Source organism: Cervus canadensis, chromosome 17 (assembly GCF_019320065.1).
Source record: "Cervus canadensis isolate Bull #8, Minnesota chromosome 17, ASM1932006v1, whole genome shotgun sequence".
NCBI classification, from domain to species: Eukaryota; Metazoa; Chordata; class Mammalia; order Artiodactyla; family Cervidae; genus Cervus; species Cervus canadensis.
Genome location: NC_057402.1, coordinates 11,726,151 through 11,739,593, shown reverse-complemented (window position 1 = coordinate 11,739,593; position 13,443 = coordinate 11,726,151). Strand labels below are relative to the sequence as shown.

The 13,443-nt window shown below is 42.1% G+C and overlaps 1 protein-coding gene across 2 annotated transcripts in view; it reads right to left on the bottom strand.

The window, feature by feature from the left end:
• Positions 1-6,034, bottom strand: part of BTBD7 (BTB domain containing 7) — a 90,599-nt gene extending 84,565 nt beyond the window's left edge. The window contains exon 1 of one of the 2 annotated variants that reach the window (XM_043489450.1): positions 5,758-6,034. The gene's annotated coding sequence lies outside the window, so the exon portion shown is untranslated. Of the gene's footprint in view, positions 1-5,222; positions 5,574-5,757 lie in introns of those variants that run through there. The other variant, XM_043489451.1, reaches the window with a different exon arrangement.
• Between the last annotated feature and the right edge of the window lie 7,409 nt (positions 6,035-13,443).

Here is a 13,443-nt window from a genome sequence, read left to right as displayed (position 1 = left end):
TTTTTAGAAAACAAGAGCAAGCAAAGAACACCTTGCATGCCTGGCCTAATTGATTTTTCCATCTCATTTTAGTTTTAAATACAATACTATACCTCAAATTTACTAAAAGATTGTTTACAAAGCATTTTCTCATGCTATTATTTCATCCCAACAACTCACTCTCTACAATTTACCAGACACTATGCCACATCCTGTAGGCTTTTGCTCCAAGTACAGAAGAGTTATGTGAAGGAGTCAAACGTACAAGCAACTGGTGATAATACAGTACAATAAGAACTGGAAGAAAGGTCCAAAGTACTAAGGGAGTGAGTATATGATTACTGGTAAAAGTAACTTTTGAACTGGGTCTTGAAGAATAAAGATGGCTTTAAGAATCAGGAGACTTTTTATTGCAAATAACCCCAAGTTGGCTTACACAATAGGGATTTATTCATGAACAGAAATCCCACCGCAGGCCCAGCACAGTAGGAGTCTAAAATGATATTATCATGGACCTACATTCATTCTACCTCTCTGTTCTGCTGTCTTCAGGGCGTGATTCATCATTCCCTGTGGTCACAAAACAGCTGCCAGTTGCTATTAGCACTGCTCCCTTGTTCACATACAACAGGGGAAAAAAAAAATCTTCTTCCCCCAAAATAGAATCTCTCTTTCCTTGTCCAGTTTAACTTGGACAAACAATAATTTACAGGGGAATGCCTTGAGCTGATTGGCTTGGTGTAATCAAGATCTACCGCTGAAATGGGTGATGAGTCATCTTCTCATAGTCTCCTGGATGGCAATGAAAAAGAACTCCAAACACTGGGATAAACACACTAAAAACAGTACAGGGAACAAGAGAAACAGTTTAGCATGGCTGGAGTGACGGGAAATCTAAGGTTGGACAAAGTTTACGAAACTTCTGTGAGTTTGGACTTTATCCAGTAGACAATGGGAACACAACGCAAGTTTTTTAGGTAGAAAAGTAACATCCTTCAATTGGGTTGTTTGTTTTTAAAGTGTGGTAGCAATATAGAGAACTGCAGAGAAGGAGAGGGAAAGTGGGAGAACAAACAGCAGCGATTCAGCTGGTAGGCCATTCGATAAACAGTCCAGACTAGTAAGGAAGTGGTAATAGGTAGGGAAAGAATGGTATAAAAAATACAGGGTGGCACAGTTGCTATGTAAAACTCTGTGTGCCTGTACTTCTTTCTTCTTACAGATGAAGAAATTATGCCTCAGACAGGTAAAATGGATTGCTTATGACTGCAAATCTTTCACCAGGCAGAAACTCAGACCCAAAAACGAATTTTCTTTTCTTAAAACATACCTGTGAATACACTCAACAAAACAGGAATATAAGGAAACTAGCTCAACATAATAAAGGTTATACATGAAAAATCCACAGCTAACATCATACTTAATGGTCAAAGACTGAAAGCTTTCTCGCTAAGATGAGGAACAAGACAAGGATATTCATTTTCATCATTTCTATTCAATATAATACTGGAACTCCTAGCCAGAGCAATTAGGCAAGAAAAAGAAAGAAAAGGTATTCAAATTGGAAAGAAGTAAAATTATCAGTTTGGAGATAACATTATCGTATATATAAAAAACTCTAAGATCACACACACACACAACCTGATGGATAAGTGAATTCAGAAAGGTTACAGGATACAAAATCAATACGTAAAAATGAGTTGTGTTCTGTGACAATGAGCAATCCAAACAAGAAACCACATTGACAATCACCAAAAAGAATATTTAGGAGTAAACCTAACCAAAGAGATGGAAGACTTTTACACTGAAAACTACGAAACGTTGTGGGAGGAAACTAAACACAAATAAATGAAAGACGTCTGTTGTTTACAGATTGGAAGACTGGAAAAGATGTCATCACTATTCCAAAGAATCTGCAGATTCAATCCAATCCCTATCAAAAAAATCCCAATGACATTTTTTTGCAGATATAGAAAATCTATATCTAAATCTATTCTAAAATTTACATGGAACAATCTCAAGGGACCCTAAATAGCCAAAACAATTTCAAAAAAGAATAATGTTGGTGGCCTCATACTTCTGATTTCAAAACTTACTATAAAGCTAGAGTAATCAAAAGTGTGGTACCAGCATAAAGGCAGACTTACAGACAAATGGAATAGAAGATTTCAAAAATAAATCCCTGAATGTATGATCAAGTGATTTTTGACAAAGATGCCAAGACCATTCAATGGAAAAAAGATAGTCTTTTTAGCAAATGGTATTGGAAAAACTGGATATTCACATGTAAAGACCTAACTATAAGAGTTTTTGAGGGGAAAACTCTTAGAAGCATTTTAAAAGGGGAAAGCTTCATGTCACTGGATTTGGCAGTAATTTCTCAGATGTAACACCAAAAGTATAAACAAAACAAAAGAAAAAACTAGATCAGTTGGACTTCGTTAAAATTAAAACCTTCTGTGCATCAAAATACACTCCACAGAGTGAAAAGGTAATGCATGGACTGGCAAAAATATTTGAAAATCATGTATCTGATAAGGGATTGGTATCCAGAATATACAAAGAGCTCCTACAACTCAACAGAAAAACAACTTAATTAAAAAAATAGGCAAAGAACTTAAATAGATTATTTCTCCAATTCAAAAGGCTGATAAGCACAAGAGATGCTAATATCATAGAGAAATGCAAGTGAAAACCACAATGAGATGTCACTTCATACCTATTAGGATGGATGTTATCAAAATAATGAAATTAACAAGTATTGGTGAGGATGTGAAGAAATTGAACTCTGACACATGCTGGTGGGAATGTAAAATTTTCTGGATATATACCCAAATGAAATGAAAAAGGCAGGGACTCAGATACCTGCACATCTACGTACATTATTATTCCAAGAGCCAAAAAGTGGAAGCATACAAAGTATCAACTAACAGATTACATACAATGGAATATTATTCAGCCTTAAATATGAAGGAAATTCTGACAAATGCTACAACTTGGATGAACATTATGCCAAGTGAAATAAGCCAGGACAAATATTCTATGAGTCTACTTATAGGAAATACATACAGTAATCAAATTCATAGAGACGGAAAGCAGAAAAGTGGTTGTCATGGGCTGGGTGTAAAAGGAAGTGGGGAGTTAGTGTTTACTGGGTACAGAGTTTCAGTTGGGAAAGATGAATAGAGTTCTGGAAATGGGTGGTGGTAGCGGTTGCAATACAAAGCGGATGCACTTAATGCCATAGAACTGTACAATTAAAACTGGTAAAAATGGCAAATTTTATGTTATGTATATTCTATCATGATAAAAACAACAACAAAGTTATACCTGCCCTGCATCTTTTCTAGGGACTCTATCAGTGTCAGGATCTCATCTCTTCCTACCCAGGTACTGCAACAGCTACTATTTTCCCTGGTTCATTCCACTCAACCTTATTCTAACTCAATCAACGGATCACTGACAGGTGCATCTTGGCAGTTTCATCAAATTAATGTCTGGCCTCCAAAGTTCCAAAGACTCCCCATATCTTGCCCAAGAGGATAAAAATCCAATCTCCTCAATCTGGCACTCAAACCCTTCTACCAACAGATACCCTTTCAATAGTCTAATGTCTTCCCAAGGAACTTCAGTGGTCAGCTCATTCAAGTTTTCCTCTTTTCCCCTCCCTTAAAACTAATCTCCATCTTATACTCCTGTTTTTCCCTCACAAAGTAACGGCTCCAATCTCTCTGTAAATCGAAACCCTCACAGAAGCTAGCTCAAGTGTTCCAGGAAGTTATTTAGACTCCTGAGGCCTCACTCACCTCCCTCTAACCAGAAAACGTACAGCATTCTTTGTACTAACAGAACTTTTAACTAGACTGCTTTCTAGGATCAGAGGGGTACATCTTATCTTTTCTGAGGGCAAAGTCTATATATTACACTTGTTTCTTCTGCAGCACCTAATACTGCAAAATACAAAACAGATCTTCAATAATCACCTGTGTAACTGAACACAAGGCACAACTTTGGTGTGTGAGTTTCAATGACTAGAATATGAAATCAGAATCGTGTGGCATGACTATCTCTGAAGGTTAATCTGTGACACACAACACAGAAATTTCTGCGACTACGTGGAAACCAGGTGGTATAACACAGGTATTTTAAAGCCTAAAATGAGAGTCTGCTACAAAGAACCTTTTTAAAACCTGGTATTGCTGAACCAAACAACATAGTAGTTAGGTTTTGCGGGACAGAATATGAACCTATGGTTTTACTGAATGCATGCAAACACGAGCAATGCTATAATTGGACAGAAATACAGTCACAGGCCTATGAAAACTCTAAATGAAATGTCAGTTGGTTTTTATTAAATTCAGGTCAGGAAAAAATCTTCCTCAGTTACTTGTGGTAACTGACAGCAACTGTCAAGAATCAGCGTGAGGCGCACTCTCTGACTTCTCCTTTCAAGTCTATTGCACAAAGACCCAGCGAGGATGGTGGAGAAGAACGCAATCAATGAAGAACAGGGGCTTCAGCAGTGAGCGAAAAGTGCTCTCTAAATGGGGCGAAGAGAGGCCTAGATCCCCGTTTTGGTCCAATCCCTGGGCAGCTGCAGGACCCACAGTGAGTCGCTGATCTCCCTGAGCCTAGTTTCCCGGCTCTAAAACAAGTCACACCAGATCGCTCAAGGTTTTTCTGACTTCAAAATTCTAGGACAAGTTTCGTCACAGCTGCCATTAACGCGTATGATTCTTGCAATTTCAAATCTTTCTTCCACATCTCTAGGAAGAAAGTAATGGATTTCAGCAATCCAGAAGAAATGGATGCCATTGAGAGACAAAAGATTCTGTTACTTGGAAAAAAACGAAGGAATTCTGTAAAAATGTCTATTTCTTTATCACGCCAAGATATTTTAGCAGAGGGAACAGATTTCTGGTAAAAACCAAGACTGCTTCTGCAAATTAGGCCTAATCCAGATTACTTATTACCTGTGCTGGTATATGAAGAGGTGCTATTGTATTTCAAAAGAGGAGCAAACACTGCTCAGAGCTTCCCCCCAGCAAACGGTGAGAAAGTTCTCATCTTCGGGGCAAGGCTAGTAAATATCTGTGCAAATGACGAGATGCTGAAAAATGCACGCTTTTAGCCTTTCAAGTACTCCAAGCACAGACTTCTTTATCAAACACTCTGTATTGTCTCGTCTCTCTCCCAACCTACCAAAGAGCTGATTTCAGTTCGACCCCGAAACAGTAACTTACCCGGACAATCCAACTTCTCCCCGGGAGCAGCGGTCCCCAGGCCTGCTCTCTCCGACCCCCGAAGCCGGCCGGCTGCTCTCACGCCCACCCCAGGGCGGTCGCAGCCCGGCAGCCCGGGTAAACGCGCGCCCGAGCCTCGGGAGCGGTTTCCCGGCGTCCAGGGAGCGGCGGGTCCCGCCCCTCGGAGCCCTGAGTCGGGAACCAGCCGGGCCGCCGCTGCGGCCACCTCCGGCCGCTATCCCAGCTCGGGAGCGCCACACCTCGCAGCTCCAGCCCCCGGGACGGCGGCGCACAGTCCAGCCCGCCCCTCGGAGCGCACCAGGACCGGTCAGTCTGCCGCCGCCACCGCCGCCGCCTTAGCCCCAGACGGACCACAGCCTCCCTCCGCTCCGCGGCCCCGCGCCTCTCGCGGCAGCCCGCCCCCAGCCCTGCGCCCCCGCCGCTCACGCACAGCCCCTTCCCCGCCGGGACGCCCAGCGCCGCGCCGGGCACAGCCTCGCCTCACAACCTCGGAGATATCGAGGGGGACACTCACCCCGGAGGCTCCTCCCGCCGCTGCTGCTGCTGCCGCCGCTGGGACCGCGGCCGTCGCCCCCGCCGCCGCCGCCACCAGCACCGCCGTCCGCACCGGTGCCAGCGCCCCGGGCCATCCTCCTCCTGCCGTCGCCGCCACCGCCCCCCTCTCCGCTCCTGTCAGTGGCTCAGGCTCCGGGGCTTCTCCAGGTTCCCCTCGCCGCCATTTTGACGCCTGGAGCTGGCAGGAGGGGCTCGGCTCAGCGGGGACCTGGCGCGCCTGCGCGGCGCTGCGGAGCCGGCCCGAGCCCCCGCCCGTCCCCGCCGTCGCCGCGCCCGGGGTCACGTGGACCACCGGCAGCGCGCGCGCCGGGGCTGGCCCGGGAGGCGCGCTCACGGGATCCGGGAGCGGTCGGAGTCGAGTGCGCGCGCATTATTCCCGCTCTGTGCTCGGAGTTGGCAACTCCTCTCCTGCTTATTCCGGGGAATTGTGGCAAATCGTTTAAACCTGTCAGAATGGAACTATAATAACAACGTTACCGGACGACCGGTTCTACCAATTTTTGTTTCCATTCGGGGGCCGGCATCCTGATCTAGAACTCACAGTGCATCTTTCTCAAAACGAAGGCTAAGTCCGCGGAAATACCTTGTTTTTTTTTTTAAACAGTCTTGGCGTTTGGGTGACTTATTGGCAGTTTATTTTAAGCCGTGTCTGTATGATACGTTTACAAACACCATCTTGCCAGTTATGTAGATAATTTTTTTTTTTTTTTTAAGTCATACACTGAAAAGTTTTCCTCAGCAAGATAGTCCCATAAACCTGAGATAAGAACTGAGGGAAGTTCACAGTCGCCACGTGGGAGAGCCAAATCGCTCTCCCCAGATGCCTCTCTTCTGGGAGTTTGCAATTTCAGTGGTGCATTAACAAAAGCACATATTTATGGAACACCTTACAGTTTGCAAAAACACTGTTAAATGCTTGGCTTCCTTTGAACACCAAAGCCCCACCCTTTGAGGTAGTGGGGACAAGTATTACAAGTATCCTTTACAAGCTTACTTTTACAAGAAGAAGGACAAGTATCCTTTTACGACTAAGGAAATAGACTCGAAAATACTAAGTCGTTTGCCCCCCGGGCGTACATGCTGCATTAGTAAGTGGACAAGCCAAGACTAGAACCCAGACATTCTCACCCTGGTCATCAGACAAATTACCCCTCACAGTTCTCCGACAGGCTTTTCAATACACCGTGTATTTGTCCTCTGGGAATTTATTGAAACCCCTCTTGAAAGTACTTGCTTTGTCAATCTCTACCCATCCTTTGAGAAACAAGTTTTCTAAGTCATGCCTCTAAGTCTTCTTGTTCTCAAACCATCTCTAAGCTTAAAAGACTAAGAACACTTTCAAATTTTGTGGTGTGTGTTTAACCATTTCTTGGTCTTTGGTTGGGAGATTTAGGTTTCTTTCTTTTTAAAAAAATTTTTTTTTACAAGGGAAGGACTTTATGAATGTGATCATTGCTTTTCTCTGGACTTTGTTCAGATTAGATGTATCTTTCTTGTGCTCATTCATCACCTCCTTACTTCCTTACAAAGATATTTCTTTCCAATTGGTATTATTTAATTTCCCCCTCCCCCAACCTTTCTCTCCATGCCTCTCTCCTCAACCCCAGTCCTCAAAAGGTTTAGAGATTGTAGCATTCCATTGTCAGGAAAAAAATGCCGCTTCTAACTGGTAGGAGTTTCTTCAACTGAGCGTGTGTGTGTGTGTGTGTGTGTGTGTGTACATGTGTGTTTGGGGTGTGTGTGCTTGTGGTGACAGGAGATAAGTACATGGAAAAGTAAGAAAATACAAGGGAAATAGACCCATCTAGTTGGAGCAAAGGTTTGGCTCTGGGTGCGCACATCCTGTTCCCCTGTACTGTTATACTTCCCGTAAATGCATAAATGAATCTTATCTAAGTTCAAGACACCTAACATTATTTTCTATTATTTTGCCTTTGTTTTTAGCTAAATATTACACTAACTGAAAGACCTATTGTATGCAAACTAAAAATTTCATTGTCCTAACCACGTTTTGATAATTTACAAAACATTACATAAGATTGGTCCCCGCTATTACACTTTTGGGCTTCCCAGGTAGCACTGGTGGTAAAGAATCCACCTGCCAGTGCAGGAGATGTAAGAGTTCAATCCCTGGGCGTGAAAGATCCCCTGGAGGAGGGCATGGCGACCCACTCTAATATACTTGCCTGGAGAATTCCATGAACAGAGGAGCCTGGGAGGCTGCAGTCCATACGGTTGCACAGAGTTGGACATCACTGAAGCACGTTAGCATGAACATATTTACAGTTTCTCATTTATTCCAAACCTTCATTGCTTGACTTAGATTGTGCTTTCTAGACACAATTTAACTAACAAAATTAAAACAATACAAACAATAGCAGAGATATTACTTTGCCAACAAAGGTCTGTATAGTCAAAGCTATGGTTTTTCCAGTAGTCATGTATGGATGTGAGAGGTGGACCATAAAGAAGGCTCAGCGGTGAAGAAGTGTTGCTTTTGAACTGTGGTGCTTGAGAAGACTCCTGAGAGTTCCTTGGACTGCAAGGAGATCAATCCAGTCAATCCTATAGAAAATCAACCCTGAATATTCATTGGAAGGACTGATGCTGAAACTGAAGCTCCAATACTTGGGCAACTCATTAGAAAAGAGCCAACTCGTTAGAAAAGATCTGATGCTGGGAAAGATTGAAGACAGGGGAGAAGGGGACGACAGAGGATGAGATGGTTAGATGGCATCATCAACTCAGTGAAAATGAGTTTGAGCAAAACTCCAGGAAATGGTGAAGGACAAGGAAGCCTGGTATGCTGTAGTCCCTGGGATGGCAAAGAGTTGGACACGACTGAGCAACTGAACAACAACAACAACAGCATTCTAAAATCTGAGGGTGAAAAAAATAAAAAAAATAAAATAAAAAAAAAAATAAAATCTGAGGGTGGCACCGATTTTCTAAAAGCTTTTGATGTGGAAATCTATCAAAAGGCTTTTTGAAAAGCCAAATAAGTTCTGCTGGTTTCACCTTGTCCTTTTGTCTATCTGCATATTTGAAGAACTCTAGTAGACTAGTTGGGTGTGATTTACCTTTACAGAAACCATGTGTAGGTGCTCCATGATTTTTTTCCACCCTTTAATTCATCCACCTTGTGTTTTCTTATCATACTATTTAGTTGCACTTACAAGATACTGAATATACTTGGTTTACACAGCACCCGTTAGAGTTTAGATTTATCTATTTCAGTTCACTCCTACACACATTTTTTTTTTAATGCATCCAATACCATATGCCAGGCACAGCAATAGATGCTCCAGGTAAAAAATAAATGATTCTTTGTCCTTGATGAGCTTAGATCTAATAAGGCAGACTAATATATATATATATACATATATATATATATATATTTTTAAGCGCTAAGATAGCATTCAGTGGTGGTGAAGAGTAGGCACTCTAGGGTCAGACAGATCTAGTGGGCCTGTGACACAAGTCAGCAAATCAGCATCTATTCTGGAAATTTCTATGAAGTTATACTAGGAGATTTTTTTTAAATCTATTTCTCTGGAATTTTGACCTTAAAGGACAATGTGAATTATCTTCCTTAGTTATGAGAACTGCTGCTGCTGCTGCTGCTAAGTCATTTCAGTTGTGTCCAACTCTGTGCAACCCCATAGATGGCAGCCCACCAGGCTCCCCCGTCCCTGAGATTCTCCAGGCAAGAACACTGGAGTGGGTTGCCATTTCCTTCTCCAATGCGTGAAAGTGAAGTCGCTCAGTCATGTCCGACTCCTAGCGACTTCATGGACTGCAGCCTACCAGTCTCCTCTGTCCATGGGATTTTCCAGGCAAGAGTACTGGAGTGGAGTGCCATTGCCTTCTCCATATGAGGAGAAAGGCATGAGCAATAGGAGAGAATGGAGACCACAAGCAGAAAGAAGCAGAGAAACTGAGAAAAGGGAAGCCCTGACATCGTTTGAACTCCTGGGCATGGCTTGCCCTAAACCAATCCATTCCTAGTCTTTCAGTTTTTATGAGCTGCTAAGTTGCCCTGACTCTCCTTTTTTCATCTTAAACTGGTTGGAGGTGGATAAAAACAGTACATTTCTGTCTCTTGCAACCAAATGTTCTCTTCTTCCTCTCCGTGCTCCCTCCATCAATGTGTCACCCCATCCACCTGGTCAGGTATGCTTAAAACACAGATACTTCCTTTTCTAACTGTGTATACCATATTCTGTTACTCCAATCTGAAACTTCATTTTTCTACCAAATGTAAGCATCCACCACAGCCCCTCCCTTGGCTCATCTTTCTAGAAATAGAATATAGAAGCTGAATTTTTTAATCATGAAGAAAAGGAAAATTCTGTTTCTTCCTATGTTTTGCAATAATAATACTATTCCCCGTTTCCAAGCATTTTTCTGAATCTCCTGGAGTCTGAAAAATGAAGAGGAATGAAACACGTGTCAAAGTGCCTCTGACAGTGATCTTGAATGATGTGAAAGATATCTTGCCTGTACCAGGAGGAAAGAAATATTCTCATCACCAGAGACAGTAATCAAGAATGAGGGGAAAAAAAAAAAAAAAGAATGAGGGAAATTTATATAAACATATCTTCTTAACCCTTATCTTCCTAGTCACTTCTCCACTATTAACTGCTCTGGTCCAAGCCCTTTTGTCTTGTCAGTTTCAATAATTTATTACTTTTTGTACAACACAATGCTTAGTGTATAAGCATTCAGCTCTAACTGCTTCTTTGGGTCTTAGCTTTCTTGTAGATCAGTCACCTAGAGCCAGACATCCTGGAATGTGAAGTCAAGTGGGCCTTAGGAAGTATCACTATGAACAAAACTAGTGGAGGTGATGGAATTCCAGTTGAGCTATTTCAAATCCTAAAAGATGATGCTGTGAAAGTGCTGCACTCAATATGCCAGCAAATTTGGAAAACTCAGCAGTGGCCACAGGACTGGAAAAGATCAGTTTTCATTCCAATCCCAACGAAAGGCAATCCCAAAGAAAGCTCAAACTACCGCACAATTGCACTCATCTCACACGCTAGCACAGTATGCTCAAAATTCTCCAAGCCAGGCTTTAACAGTATGTGAAACATAAACTTCCAGATGTTCAAGCTGGTTTTAGAAAAGGCAGAGGAACCAGAGATCAAATTGCCAACATCTGCTGGATCATTGAGAAAGCAAGAGAGTTCCAGAAAAACATCTATTTCTGCTTTATTGACTATGCCAAAGCCTTTGACTGTGTGGATCACAATAAACTGTGGAAAATTCTGAAAGAGATCATCTGACCTGCCTCTTGAGAAATCTGTATGCAGGTCAAGGAGCGACAGTTAGAACTGTACACGGAACAACGGACTGGTTCCAAACTGGGAAAGGAATATGTCAAGGCTGTATATCGTCACCCTGCTTATTTACCTTATATGCAGAGTACATCATGAGAAATGCTGGGCTGGATGAAGCACAAGCTGGAATCAAGATTGCTGCGAGAAATATCAACAACCTCAGATGTGTGGATGACACCACCCTTATGGCAGAAAGCGAAGAAGAACTAAAGAGTCTCTTGATGAAAGTGAAAGAGGAGAGTGAAGAAGTTGGCTTAGAACTCAACATTCAGAAAACTAAGATCATGGCATCTGGTCCCATCACTTCATGGCAAATAGATGGGGAAGCAGTGGAAACAGTGGCAGATTTTATTTTTGGGGGGGCTCCAAAATCACTGCAGATGGTGACTGCAGTCATGAAATTAAAAGACGCTTACTCCTTGGAAGGAAAGTTATGACCAACCTAGGCAGCATATTAAAAAGCAGAGCCATTACTTTGCCAACAAAGGTCCATCTAGTCAAGGCTATGGTTTTTCCAGTAGTCATGCATGGATGTGAGAGTTGGACTATAAAGAAAGCTGAGTGCCGAAGAATTGCTGCTTTTGAACTGTGGTGTTGGAGAAGACTCAATCTTGAGAGTTCCTTGGACTGCAAGGAGATCCAACCAGTGCACCCTCAAGGAAATCAGTCCTGAATATTCTTTGGAAGGACTGATGATGAAGCTGAAACTCCAGTACTTTGGTCGCCTGATGCAAAGAGCTGACTCATTTGAAAAGACCCTGATGCTGGGAAAGATTGAAGGCTGGAGAAGAAGGGGACGACAGGATGAAATGGTTGGATGGCATCACCGACTCAATGGGCATGAGTTTGAGTAAACTGCAGGAGTTGGTAGTGGACAGGGAGGCCTGGCGTGCTGCAGTCTGTGTGGTGGCAAAGAGTCGGACATGACTGAGCGACTGAACTGAACTGAGAGGTTCCCATGCACATGTAAAAATCTGTATGCCTTTCCTTGTTAATCTGTGTGTGTCAACTTACTTCTCAGTCCCTGTCAGAGACCTTAAGAGGGTAGAAGTAAAGTTTTGCCTCCCCTACACATGGATCCAGCTACATTTAAAACATGAGCTTCAGTTCATCAGGATACACAGTAAGGAGAGTGAAAAGACAAGTCACACATTGGTAAAAAATATTTGTGAGGTAATTTTCAAAAAACCTGAACAAATGAAGAAATCAAAATAAAACAAATTAAAAGGTGCTCAACCAGGTTAACATAATGGAAATACAAATTATAGAGCTGCAATAAGATAATAATACTGGCTCATCACATTGGGTAAAAATTAAAAAAAAAAGGGGGGGGGACAAGTCCAAGTATTGATGAAGATGTGGGTTAATAGGAACTCACTATACTACTGGTGGAGCTTCCCTGGTGACTCAATGGTATAGTACCTGCCTGCCAATGCAGGAGACACAGGTTTGATCCCTGGTCGGGAAGATTCCCCTGAAGAAGGAAATTCGGCAACCCACTCCAGTATTCTTGTCTGGGAAATCCTATGGCCAGAAGGAGCCTGGTGGGCTACAGTCCATGGGGTCGCAAGAGTATCAGTGGCTACAGTCCGTGGAGTCACAAGTTGACTTAGCAACTAAAGAACAACAACAAATACTATTGGTGAGAGCAGAAATAGGAAGAACCATCTGGGAAAGCAGTTTGACATTACCTAGGAAAGAAGAAAATTGGCTTGTCCTACATCCAGCAAAAATCCACTGTTGGTTATATAGAGAAACTCATGCCCATGTGCCCCAGGATATAGAAACAAAAAGGTTCATAGCAGCGTTGTTTATATGAGTCCCCTGATAACAACCCAAATATCAATAATATCATGGATAAAAACTGTGGTATATTCATGATTTAAATGAATTTGAGCCATGAAAAACATTGATCTTAAAAACACAAAAGTAACGTACAAGTTAATTCCATGTGTTGTATTTTTTCCTTTCTAAGACACAGATTTTTTTTTTTTAACATTTTTAAAGGAATGCTGAAATTTGTTGTGTTACAGTTGGTGACCTCTTAATACTGGGTCATGATTTAGTTAATAGATTTTTTTTTCTTAGTGAGACATCAAATAATGACATCTTAAATTCTGTAAAATACAAAAACACATAAAGTTAAACCATTTGCTTTACAGATACATAAACCCTAAACTATATAGGAAAGTAAGTATAAAATATCATTTAAAGTATTTAAGATACTAAGGATGGTGACATCATCTTAAGTATTTAAGATGCTATGGAATGTTCTAGAGGTCTAATTGGCAAGGGTACCAGCC